This window comes from Procambarus clarkii, chromosome 3, assembly GCF_040958095.1.
Source record: "Procambarus clarkii isolate CNS0578487 chromosome 3, FALCON_Pclarkii_2.0, whole genome shotgun sequence".
Classification (NCBI taxonomy): Eukaryota; Metazoa; Arthropoda; class Malacostraca; order Decapoda; family Cambaridae; genus Procambarus; species Procambarus clarkii.
Genome location: NC_091152.1, coordinates 16,100,706 through 16,113,985, shown reverse-complemented (window position 1 = coordinate 16,113,985; position 13,280 = coordinate 16,100,706). Strand labels below are relative to the sequence as shown.

At 44.1% G+C, this 13,280-nt stretch overlaps 1 protein-coding gene across 6 annotated transcripts in view; it reads right to left on the bottom strand.

Annotated features, from left to right (window-relative positions):
• LOC123760898 (dipeptidase 1) overlaps positions 1–13,280 on the bottom strand; it is a 181,091-nt gene that overhangs the window by 19,702 nt on the left and 148,109 nt on the right. The gene's annotated exons all lie outside the window — the stretch shown is intronic.

The window sequence follows — 13,280 nt, the reverse complement described above, 5'->3', positions numbered from 1 at the left end:
AAATGCTCATTTTCTGTTCGAAATTGGAACACTTCAGCCTGAAACGCGCTAATTTGGACGACTCATAATTACTGTGATTAAATTGCTCTCTCGTTTTTGATAAGACTTTTCTTGCAATTTGAAGGAGTTGGAGAATTTTATGACAAAAATTTCACTAAAATTCTAAATGATTATTGCTATATTATTTTCTAAAGGTTTCGGCGCACTGACACGCTCCGAGGTTCACTGCACTCCTATGTGTAGAAGCAACAAGAAATTATTCCCTGTGAGCCGAGAAAACCTGTTTTCCGTGTAATATGCAGGCGATGAGTCACAATAACGTGGCTAAAGTAAGTTGACCAGACCACACACTAGAAGGTGAAGGGACGACGACGACGTTTCGGTCCGTCCTGGACCATTCTCAAGTCGAGAATGTAATAATTCCTGGACCATTCTCAAGTCTGTGTAATAATTCGTCACACAGACATGTTGGGTAGATTAGGACCAGCAACACCTCACAGAGTTAGTGTGTCGGCCGTGTTCCACAGGTACATTAGTGGCCTTGAACCAGGACAGTGAGAGCGGACAGTTCAACCACTCCAGAGAGAATGAGAGAGGGAGAGAGCAGCTCGCCATCTCCACAGAGAGAGAGCAGCTCACCATCTCCACAGAGAGAGAGCAGCTCACCATCTCCACAGAGAGAGAGCAGCTCACCATCTCCACAGAGAGAGAGCAGCTCACCATCTCCACAGAGAGAGAGCAGCTCACCATCTCCACAGAGAGAGAGCAGCTCACCATCTCCACAGAGAGAGAGCAGCTCACCATCTCCACAGAGAGAGAGCAGCTCACCATCTCCACAGAGAGAGAGCAGCTCACCATCTCCACAGAGAGAGAGCAGCTCACCATCTCCACAGAGAGAGAGCAGCTCACCATCTCCACAGAGAGAGAGCAGCTCACCATCTCCACAGAGAGAGAGCACCTCACCATCTCCACAGAGAGAGAGCAGCTCACCATCTCCACACAGAGAGAGCAGCTCACCATCTCCACAGAGAGAGAGCAGCTCACCATCTCCACAGAGAGAGAGTGGAGATCTGCATAATAACAAAATGAGTGTACTTTTCATCGACAATTAATAGTGAATATTTCTAGACTATTACATTCCTAGCTAAGCCAACTTGTCCTCATCGGAGAAGTGTTGAATGACAAACTCTGCCTATGCACATTATTCCATTATATTCTCTTAACCAAGAAATATGAGAAAAATATGATGCAGGAAGAGGGCCAAAGGTGGCCTTTGGACCTCTTCTCAGGGTCCAAAGGTCACCTGTGACGACACACGATAAGTTCGATATTTTAGCTGTTAATTTGTCTGTGGAGCAGATTAAACACATTTTACTCCACAGTATTTATTAAAGCTTCCGAATATTAAATTGAATGGTTTCTACAAATTTAATGGTTACCAAAAAAATATAATAAGTCATTAAGTATTTTAATATATGTTAATGATGTCATTTTCTCATTAGGACAAGTCAACTCCTATGCCTTTGGTGATGAAAGTTTGGGCAGAAAACTTGCACGAGCCTCGAGCGTCTCATTACTTAAGGCATCTCACAGAGAGACTTGCTACATCTTCCTCTTCGCAAACTGCTTTCCTCTAACATTTGCAACATTTTTCAAGATATATATTAGTCACCTGGCAGGGCACCTAGAAGCTGGAAAATATTACTAGTGATGTATATTGAAGTCTTAGGTATGAAAGGGTCATTAAGATAGTCTTTCACTTGAGGGGAGCAATTAGAGGGTAAGCAATTAGAGGGTAAGCAATTAGAGGGTGAGCAATTAGAGGGCGAGCCATAATCTCGAATACCAATAAATTAGTGATACTTTGAATAGCATTTATAATATAGGAGACTTACACTTTGGGTAAGTCTCACACCCACTCTCCCACTTTGGGAGAGTGGGTGGGTGTGTGTGTGTGTGTACTCACCTAATTGTACTCACCTAATTGTGCTTGCGGGGGTTGAGCTCTGGCTCTTTGGTCCCGCCTCTCAACCGTCAATCAACTGGTGTACAGATTCCTGAGCCTATTGGGCTCTATCATATCTACATTTGAAACTGTGTATGGAGTCAGCCTCCACCACATCACTTCCTAATGCATTCCATTTACTAACTACTCTGACACTGAAAAAGTTCTTTCTAACGTCTCTGTGGCTCATTTGGGTACTCAGCTTCCACCTGTGTCCCCTTGTTCGCGTCCCACCAGTGTTGAATAGTTCATCCTTGTTTACCCGGTCGATTCCCCTGAGGATTTTGTAGGTTGTGATCATGTCCCCCCTTACTCTTCTGTCTTCCAGTGTCGTGAGGTGCATTTCCCGTAGCCTTTCCTCATAACTCATGCCTCTTAGTTCTGGGACTAGTCTAGTAGCATACCTTTGGACTTTTTCCAGCTTCGTCTTGTGCTTGACAAGGTACGGGCTCCATGCTGGGGCCGCATACTCCAGGATTGGTCTTACATATGTGGTGTACAAGATTCTGAATGATTCCTTACACAGGTTCCTGTGTGTGTGTGTGTGTGTGTGTGTGTGTGTGTGTGTGTGTGTGTGTGTGTGTGTGTGTGTGTGTGTGTGTGTGTGTATTCATCTAGTTGTGTTTGCGGGGGTTGAGCTTTGCTCTTTCGGCCCGCCTCTCAACTGTCAATCAACTGTTACTAACTACTATCTATTTTTATATTTTTTTCCCACACACACACCCCAGGAAGCAGCTCCGTAACAGCTGTCTAACTCACAGGTACCTATTTACTGCTAGGTATCAGGGGCATCAAGGTGAAAGAAACTCTGCCCATTTGTTTCTGCCTGGGCCGGGAATCGAACCCGGGCCGATTTTTATTAAAAGAAAGGATTTCCGAGTCGTGAGTGAAGAGTGAGCAAACACTCTAGGCCTCTCTGGTTAGGGTGACTAACAGTACTTATTGCTCTGCTAGAAATTTTCCATTTCTCGATTCTCAATTTGTTTTAATCAATTTTTAAATTAAAATATACACACACTACACGTGTAAATATAATTTCAAATAATATTTATAACGTGAAAAAATATATTTCTCATTATACTTCCTAGGTTTTTCTCTGATATGTGAAATATAATTTTAAGGTCTTGAGAAATTTTCATATTAAACGACGCATAGACAGCGCCTCATGCATTCAAATTGCTATCTTTTGCGACCGAACTAAAAGATGTCGTTCATCATCCCACGAGAGATAAGGCTTGGCAGAGCTACAGAGAGCTGGTGGTGCCTAGATTACTGCACGATGGTAGATGGCACCGGGTAGATTGTAGCCACGACTCTTGTTGAGGCGAAGCTGGGGTAGATTAGAGGGACGACTCTTGCTGGATGAGGAGAGCTGATAAGATCAGAACCACGACTGTTGAGGGGAAGCTGGAAAGATTAGAGTCACGTCTCCAGGTGAGTGAGTCTTGCGAGGTGAGGGTAGATAAGATGATTGATAAGGATGACGCGTTGACGCACTCCGTGATGTAATGACTTGATTATAAAATTACTTTTTCTTGAAGGTCATGGGTATAGGACGCAATAGAGGCTGTGTACACAGAGGGCCTTGGAGGCCGTGTGTACACAGAGGGCCTTGGAGGCCGTGTGTACACAGAGGGCCTTGGAGGCCGTGTGTACATGATGTCCAGCAAGTTACGCACACAGGGTGTTTTGTAAGGCATGTGCACACGGCGGCGTATGTACACAAGGAGTCTTGCAAGACGTGTCCACATTTTGTCAAGGTTACACACACACACACACGTGAGATACGGGGTCAGGTAGCCGAGTGGACTGCTCGCAGGATTCGTAATTCTGTGGCCCGGGTTCGATTCCCGGACCAGGCAAAAACAAATGGGAAAAGCTTCTTTCACCCTGAATACCCCCCTGTTACCTAGCAGTAAATAGGTAACTGGGTGTTAGACAGCTGCTACGGAGTTGCTTCCTGGGGTGTATGTGTGGGAAAAAAATTAGTTAGTAGTTAGTAACAGTTGATTGACAGTTGAGAGGCGGGCCGAAAGAGCAAACCTCAACCCTCGCAAGCACAACTAGGTGAATACACATGGTGACTAGGAGCTCATGTACTCAGTGTTTCCTGGTAGGTATATTTTCTCATTAGATTGCGTACACAACATATCTTAGACCTCGTGTATATTTATTGTCAAGCGTTTGACATCTACATGAGTATGTTGACCAGATCACACATAAGAAGTTGAAGAGACGACGACGTTTCGGTCCGTCCTGGACCATTCTCAAGTCGATTGAGAGCAAATACAAGACTGTACATGAGTATCTTGCATGGTATATGCACATCTTGTCAAGTAAGTTGCATATACACAGAGACGTGAGGACCTCTCATTGACCTCACGCTGCGCAAAGCAAAATCATTTACCTTTGTGATCTTATCTTGAGATGATTTCGGGGTTTTAGTGTCCCCGCGGTCCGGTCCTCGACCAGGCCTCCACTCCCAGGAAGCAGCCCGTAACAGCTGACTAACTCCCAGGTACCTATTTACTGCTAGGTAACAGGGGCATTCAGGGTGAAAGAAACTTTGCCCATTGTTTCTGCCTCGTGAGGGAATCGAACCCGCGCCACAGAATTACGGGTGCTGCGCGCTATCCACCAGGCTACGAGGCCCCTCCATATAGTGACAGTTCAGGATATATTATGCTGGAACTATAATAAGATATTTATAGCACGATATTTATTAAGCTGACAGATGATTCCTCATTAGGAAGTTCTGCAACTTGTGTCGCCTGAATGGGACGTCGTGAAGCACTCTGATCAGAGCTGAAGTATTGCCACCGACCAATCAGAGAGGGAGAAGCCAAGCTTCGAGGTTACTATTGGGGGAGACAAAAATATAGACAAAAAGAGAGATAAAGCGATAGAGGCAAATGGAGAGACAGAGCAACATATACAAGTAAGACAGAAAGAAAGTGAAAACGAAGAGAGAGAGAAAGTAAGAAACAGATACAGACATACATACCAACCAACTGACAGATACACACAGTTAAGATAGAAATACAGAAAGAGAATGACAGAGGCAGACAGATAGAGAAAGAAAGAGAAAAACAGATTGACAAAGTGATAGAGATATAGATAAACTGGCAGTCAAGAGAGAGAGAGAGAGAGAGAGAGAGAGAGAGAGAGAGAGAGAGAGAGAGAGAGAGAGAGAGAGAGAGAGAGAGAGAGAGAGAGAGAGAGACAGAGACAGAGAGATAGACAGAGAGAGAGACAGAGAGACAGAGAGACAGAGACAGAGACAGAGAGAGAGAGAGAGAGACAGAGACAGAGAGAGAGAGAGACAGAGACAGAGACAGAGACAGACAGAGAGAGAGACAGAGAGACAGAGAGACAGAGAGAGAGACAGAGAGAGACAGAGAGAGAGAGAGAGAGACAGAGACAGAGACAGAGACAGACAGAGAGAGAGACAGAGAGACAGAGAGACAGAGAGAGAGACAGAGAGAGAGAGAGAGAGAGAGAGAGAGACAGAGAAGGTATGACCTACAGAGGTAGGTAGAGAGGGAAGGGTTTATGATATATAGGTACAAACCTGGAGGATATAACTCACACCACTCTAGGTAAGATAAGTGCGCAGGGGAGCGGAAATTGAGATAGATAAGTTTATTGATGTGAATATTGTAATTGAAACGAAGGGTAAGAAAATTTCTGATAAGAACGCGGGAACAGCAATTAAGGAAACATTAACGTTGATAATAGACACGATAATTACCTATAATCACCAATAAGATTCTCACAGGAACTGAGAAGTTAGACACAGGCAAATTATTTAGCATGGGTGGAACACGAACACTGAGACACATTTGGACGCTTAATACTCAAATGACCCACAGAGACACTGAAAAAGAATTTCTTCAGTGTCAGGGTAGTTAACAAATAGGATGCATTAGGCAGTGGTGTGGTGGAGGCTGACTCCATACACAGTTTCAAGTGTAGATATGATAGAGCCCAATAGGCTCAGGAACCTGTACACCTGTTGATTGACAGTTGAGAGGCGGGACCAAAGAGCCAGAGCTCAACCCTCGCAAGCACAACTAGGTGAGTACACAGTGTAGATATGATAGAGCCCAGTAGGCTTAGAAACCAGTACATTAGTTCATTTACAGTTGAGAGGCGGGACCAAAGAGCCAGAGCTCAACCCCCGCAAGCACAAATAGTCGAGTACACACACACACACAGCAACACAGAGAGAGAGGCTTATAGGCTTATGCCATTCAGAATTATTTATCATTAAAAATATTATGATACACAAAAATTTCGTAAAATAAAATTACAAATTCAAATTTTTCCCACAAGTTTTTACCGTCAACATCAATATTTAAACGAGTTAAATGCTCCAAAGACAACATAATGGCTCCCGAAATAACAGTGGAATATAAAATAGTCTGAATGTTAACTAGGCTGACGATAAGCACGAGAGACGGACCAGCCAAGATTTTCTTCCCGCCATAACACTGAAGACTGAGGGAGATCGGATTGTCACCAGGAAAACATACGAGAGCCTTAATGGTGGAGAAATTCCTTCACGCCATGAGGGGGCCGCCGCTGCTCCCGGGAGAGAGTGAGGATTGGAGAATTTTATAAAACTATTAGATGAATAGAAGAGATATGAGAGGGGACGCGCTGAGGGCGGAGACTGCTGAACTGGGCAAAATAAAGGAGGGAGCTTTGAGCGCCCTAACATAGATATCACCACCACGACCAGGCACCACCACCACCAGGCACCACCACCACCAGGCACCACCGCTGTGGTGGTGGTGGTGGTGGTGCTTGGTGCCAGGGACGCTGTGTGGTGGTAGTGGTGGTGGTGGTGGTGGTGGTGGTAGTAGTGGTAGTAGTGGTGGTGGTGGTGGTGGTGGTGCCTGGGACGCTGTGTGGTGGTGGTGGTGGTGGTGGTGGTGCCTGGGACGCTGTGTGGTGGTGGTGGTGGTGGTAGTGGTGCCTGGGACGCTGTGTGGTGGTGGTGGTGGTGGTGGTGGTAGTGGTGCCTGGGACGCTGTGTGGTGGTAGTGGTGGTGGAGGTGGTAGTGGTGAGTGGGACGCTGTGTGGTGGTAGTGGTGGTGGTAGTGGTGAGTGGGACGCTGTGTGGTGGTGGTAGTGGTGGTGGTGGTAGTGGTGGTGGTGGTAGTGGTGGTGGTGGTAGTGGTGGTGGTGGTAGTGGTGGTGGTAGTGGTGGTGGTGGTGGTAGTGGTGGTGGTAGTGGTGGTGGTGGTGGTAGTAGTAGTGGTGCTTGGGATATGGAAAATATCCACTACGGTAATGTGTAATTAATCACCTTAATTATTAAGTACTATAATATAAATCTTCGCCTGGATGAAGTTCTGTGTTGACAAATGACTAAACTAATGAAGGAGATCATAACATAACTACTCAGTAAGGCTGAGGTGGGCGGGAACAAGCACTCAAGGCCTCATACCCAACCCGTTCTCGCAAATTTAATAAGTCAATATTGACTTATTAAATATGTGCATAGGTGACATACTTAACATAATAGATACCCTTAAAAAGATTCATAGAAAACACCGACCTTACCTAACCTTGTTAGTATCTTAAGATAAGCATCTTATTGCTTCGTAATTACAATTATTACTTAACCTATACCTATTATAGGTTAGGTAATAATTGTAATTACGAAGCAATAAGATGCTTATCTTAAGATACTAACAAGGTTAGGTAAGGTCGGTGTTTTCTATGAATCTTTTTAAGGGTATCTATTATGTTAAGTATGTCACCTATGCACATATTTAATAAGTCAATATTGACTTATTAAATTTGCGAGAACCAACATTACCTACAAAACCTACAAAAACCACCTACAAAATTCTCAGGGGAATTGACAGAGTTATCTTGAGGTTATCTTGAGATGATTTCGGGGCTTTAGTGTCCCCCGCGGCCCGGTCCTCGACCAGGCCTCCACTCCCAGGAAGCAGCCCGTGACAGCTGACTAACTCCCAGGTACCTATTTACTGCTAGGTAACAGGGGCATTCAGGGTGAAAGAAACTTTGCCCATTTGTTTCTGCCTCGTGCGGGGATCGAACCCGCGCCACAGAATTACGAGTCCTGCGCGCTATCCACCAGGCTACGAGGGTGGACAAAGACAAACTCTTCAGCACGGGTGGGACACGAACAAGGGGACACAGGTGGAAACTGAGTACCCAGATGAGCCACAGAGACGTTAAAAAAAAAAAATTTCAGTGTCAGAGTAGTTAACGGATGGAATGCATTAGGCAGTGATGTGGTGGAGGCTGACTCCATACACAGTTTCAAATGTAGATATGATAGAGCCCAATAGGCTCAGGAATCTGTACACCAGTTGATTGACAGTTGAGAGGCGGGACCAAAGAGCCAAAGCTCAACCCCCGCAAGCACAATTAGGCAAGTACCTAAACAGTCAAATTACCCGTCAATATTAATTTAAGGGTTAATAATAGTTTAAAATTGTCTCTTAATTAGAAACATGATTAGCTCTTTAAGGACTTACAAACCGTCAATAGTTCCCTCGTATCATAAATAATTATGATACAATCACATGTTACTTAACCTTACTACAGTGCAAACTGTGAAAACATAAGTTCACAGTCACGAAGGACGCGGGAGCGACCACACCAGGGGCCAGATTCACGGAAGCACTTACGCAAGCACTTACGAACGTGTACATCTTTTCTCATTCTTTGGCGGCTTTGTTTACAATTATTAAACAGTTAATGAGCTCCGAAGCACCAGGAGGCTGTTTATAACAATAACAACAGCTGAATGGGAAGTTTTCATGCTTGTAAACTGTTTAATAAATGTAACCAAAGCCGTCAAAGATTGAGGAAAGATGTACACGTTCGTAAGTGCTTGCGTAACTGCTTTCGTGAATCTGGCCCCAGGAACCTCTCCACTCAAGAGCCACCATCATGCTAAGGAGGTTCCCTAACGATTTAATAATAACCAGTTATTAACAAATAATAATTCTATCCGGGTTTTACTTAACTTTGAATCAGCGCGATACTTGAAGTTCTGGTCTTAGATTCCTTTGGCTGTGTTGCCGAGATCTCTTTGTCAGTTTGTCTAGTTTGTCACATGTGTGTGTGTCTAGTGTGTGTCACGTGTGTGTGTGTCTAGTGTGTGTCACATGTGTGTGTGTCTAGTGTGTCACGTGTTTGTGTCCAGTGTGTCACGTGTTTGTGTCTAGTCACATGTGTCCAGTGTGTCACATTGCGTCCAGTGTGTCACATTGTGTCTAGTTTGTCATGTGTGTGTCCAGTGTGTCACACGTGTGTGTCCGTGACGAGGATTCGAACCTGCGTCCGGGAGCATCTCAGACACTGCCTTAATCGACTGAGCTACGACAGTCGTTCATTTGATGTATCACGTTAGGGTGATTTGTGTGTGTGTAGGGTTTTGTCATTGTTCGTTCAGGTAACATAATGGACGGCTGACACTGTACCGCTGCAAAGCGAAGGTCGGATAATATACGAGTTAGGCAGGAGGTGTACAGGAGCTGCCTCCTGTATTCATATTCCTGTGATAAGTTGTGTTTGCAACACATATTTCATCACAAGGTTACAGAAATAACAATTCACCTCAACACTCAAATTATGCCAACAACAAGTTTATTTTTTTGTAACATATATATTTACAAAGTTTCTAACATAAATATAATAATTTATATTCTGATCAATATTTTAAATATTTTTTTATATATTTTTTTAATTTCTTGTGTGCGTGCCTGACAATCCTCTTATCTCGCTCACACCGACAATTATTTATTTATTTTTCCAATACTTCCTCTTATTTTTTTCCTATACAGTTATATGAACAAATAATATTTTACATTTTCTGGGAATCCACTGTGGAAGGTTGAGAGTGTAAAGGGCATATGTTGTGTTCTTGTATGTGTAGGAGTCATGTTAACTAGTGTACTAGTGGCTTAACTAGCGCGTACTAGTGGCTTTACAAGACTGTAATTACCATATTTGTATCCTCACATTCCTTATGTACATTCTTGTATATGAATAAATAAATAAATAAATAAATAAATAAATAAATAAATAAATAACTAGGAACACATGTGTTATAACACATCCTGTCAGCACTGTTACGATGTGTCATAACACTACAACACTGTTACCATGTGTCATAACACACCAACACCGTCACCATGTATCATAACACACCAACACCGTTACCATGTGTCATAACACACCAACACCGTCACCATGTATCATAACACACCAACACTGTCACCATGTGTCATAACACACCAACACCGTTACCATGTGTCATAACACACCAACACCGTCACCATGTATCATAACACACCAACACTGTCACCATGTGTCATAACACACCAACACCGTTACCATGTGTCATAACACCCTCCAACACTGTCACCATGTGTTATAACACGCTGGGGGATGTGTAATATACATATCCCCCAACAATAGCTTAGATAAGTTAGAGAGTAATAGATAAATATGAACCCGCTTTAACCAGGCCGGAATATTGAAATTAATTTTCTCAGGTAATTTTTTTTTTACAACTTCAAACGTGTCCAGCTCCAGGAATTGTATATCCGGAATTTTTAATTAACCCAGAATTTTTTTAGTTATAGAGTTTCAAATGTGTGACCTGTTGCAAAATTGGGAATGTGCATAAAATTATATATATATACTGTATATATTTTTTTCAGTGACTAGACATAAGTCGATTTTTTTGTGTGTGTATTAGGAATCAAGATCAGATGCTATTATAATAACTTAATGCAATTTATACTTTTTTACTGTATTCCTGATTATCTAATGAAATTGAAATTTCTTGTAGTAAGAGACCTTACTTTACCATTTTTTTAACTTTCATTGCAACTGAACGCCAAATATGAAAGTTTTCTAACACGCTACTAAGTGAAACCATTTTAGAAAACTGCCACAAAATGTAGGAACAGATTCTACGACTGATCAAAGATGGATTTCATTAATTATTAATACTGCTGCAGATTTAAGGCAATTCAGTATTACCGATACAGATTTAAGTCACTTTAAAACCCTTGGTAATGAACAAAAACTAGGGAACAAAATATGATCCTCCAACACCAGGAGCCGGTCGGCCGAGCGGACAGCACGCTGGACTTGTGATCCTGTGGTCCCTGGATCGATCCCAGGCGCCGGCGAGAAACAATGGGCAGAGTTTCTTTCACCCTATGCCCCTGTTACCTAGCAGTAAAATAGGTACCTGGGTGTTAGTCAGCTGTCACGGGCTGCTTCCTGGGGGTGGAGGCCTGGTCGAGGACCGGGCCGCGGGGACACTAAAGCCCCGAAATCATCTCAAGATAATCAGTGATACATTACATAAACACAGGTAAACAAATGTAAACACAGGTAAACACAGGTAAACAGAAAACCCTAATAAAATGTACCAAATAATGTAAAATAGTCGACAAAACAAATATATCATCACTCTATCCTTTGTTTACAATTCCGACCCAACCACGAGTCACGTTTTCTATGGTTCAAGTAGAAATGTTGAGTTATCTTGAGATGATTTCGGGGCTTTAGTGTCCCGGCGGCCCGGTCGTCGACCGGGCCTCCTGGTTGCTGGACTGATCAACCAGGCTGTTGGTGCCTCAGGGACTCCGCTGCGCCTGACGGAAGTGTTCAGTTCACAGGAAGACACGACGTGTAGGAGCATACTATTGTACACGAATCCACGTGTTGCTAAGGAACACACGTAGTAAACTGGAACACGTGAGGTGTTGGAGCACACGTGGTGCACAGGAGCACACTATAGAACACACACATGGTGCACAGGAGCACACTATAGAACACACACATGGTGCACAGGAGCACACTATAGAACACACACGGAGCACAGGAGCACACTATAGAACACACACGGAGCACAGGAGCACCCTCTCCCTCCCCACGACCGCTGAGGTAATAACGCCTCGTCGCCTGCACAGAAAAATCTTAAGCAGCTCACAAAGGATAATATTCCACCAGTCTGCTTGGCCCTCAGTTTTGTTGCTGAGGACGCCATCCCTAGCACCATCCAGGCCAGACTGTGGCTGAGGACGTCGTCCCTAGCACCATCCAGGCCAGACACCGTCCCTAGCACCATCCAGGCCAGACACCGTCCCTAGCACCATCCAGGCCAGACTGTGGCTGAGGACGCCACAGTCGTCCCTTTCCACAAGATGACGTGGAAAGGGAGCAGAAGGTAATGGGAAGGGGCACGAGGGGAACAAGTAGTAATGGACAAATCCACAAGGGCCGTGACGAGGATTCGAACCTACGTCCGAGAGCATCCCAGACGCTGCCTTAATCGTCTGAGCTACGACCTTACCTTCTCCCGTATGTGGTAATGGGTAAGGGAGAAGGGGGGAAAGAGTGGGAAAGGGAAGTTGGGAATATAATGGGAAGGAGTGCAAGGAAAAGTGTGTTGTATAGGTTAAGTAATAATTGTAATTAAGAAGCAATAAGACGCTTATCTTAACATACTAAGAAGGTTAGGTGAGGTCGGTGTTTTCTATGAAGCTTTTCAAGGTAAACTAAAATATTCACAATCAATTAGTATGTCACATATGCACTTATTAAATAAGCAAATATTGACAGTAAGCAAGTGCGAGAACGGGTGACGAGATAGATGGGAAGGAAGAGGTGGGATGGTCCGGGGACAGAACAAGGTCAGGGAAGGATGTGGTGGATGGAAAGGGATCTAGACGGAAGAGATGAAACAGAAATAGAATTAAGGAAGTTGGTAGGTCAGACGAAGGCTTTACCTTTGTGGTGACTGGGAGAAGAGGCTGATAGTAGATGCTCACGAGAGTGGAGGCATCAGCTTTATACAGGGGAGATCAGGTAAGGTCAGGTGGTGTCGACCAGGGTGGTGGTGACGACCAGCTGGTGGTGTCGACCAGGGTGGTGGTGACGACCAGGGTGGTGATAAGGTCAGGTGATTTCGGACACTCAAATCTCTACATTGGTCTCACATCCAGGTTGATCAGCTCCTCATGGGGAGAGTTTATCAAGTTCCGTTCTGAACACTGACAAAGATCGGCCAGTTATGCTCTTAAATTTGTGGCACTTTCCCACCTTTCCCATACCTCCCATCTCCATTATCTTGAAGTTTCTGCTCTCTCTCTTCATGCTCCCACAGGTCTTTCCTCTCCCATGCTCTGTCTCTTCCCTCCCTCGTCTTAATCTCTTCGTTAGGTATCAACATTTTATATACTGCATTTCCACCATTCATTC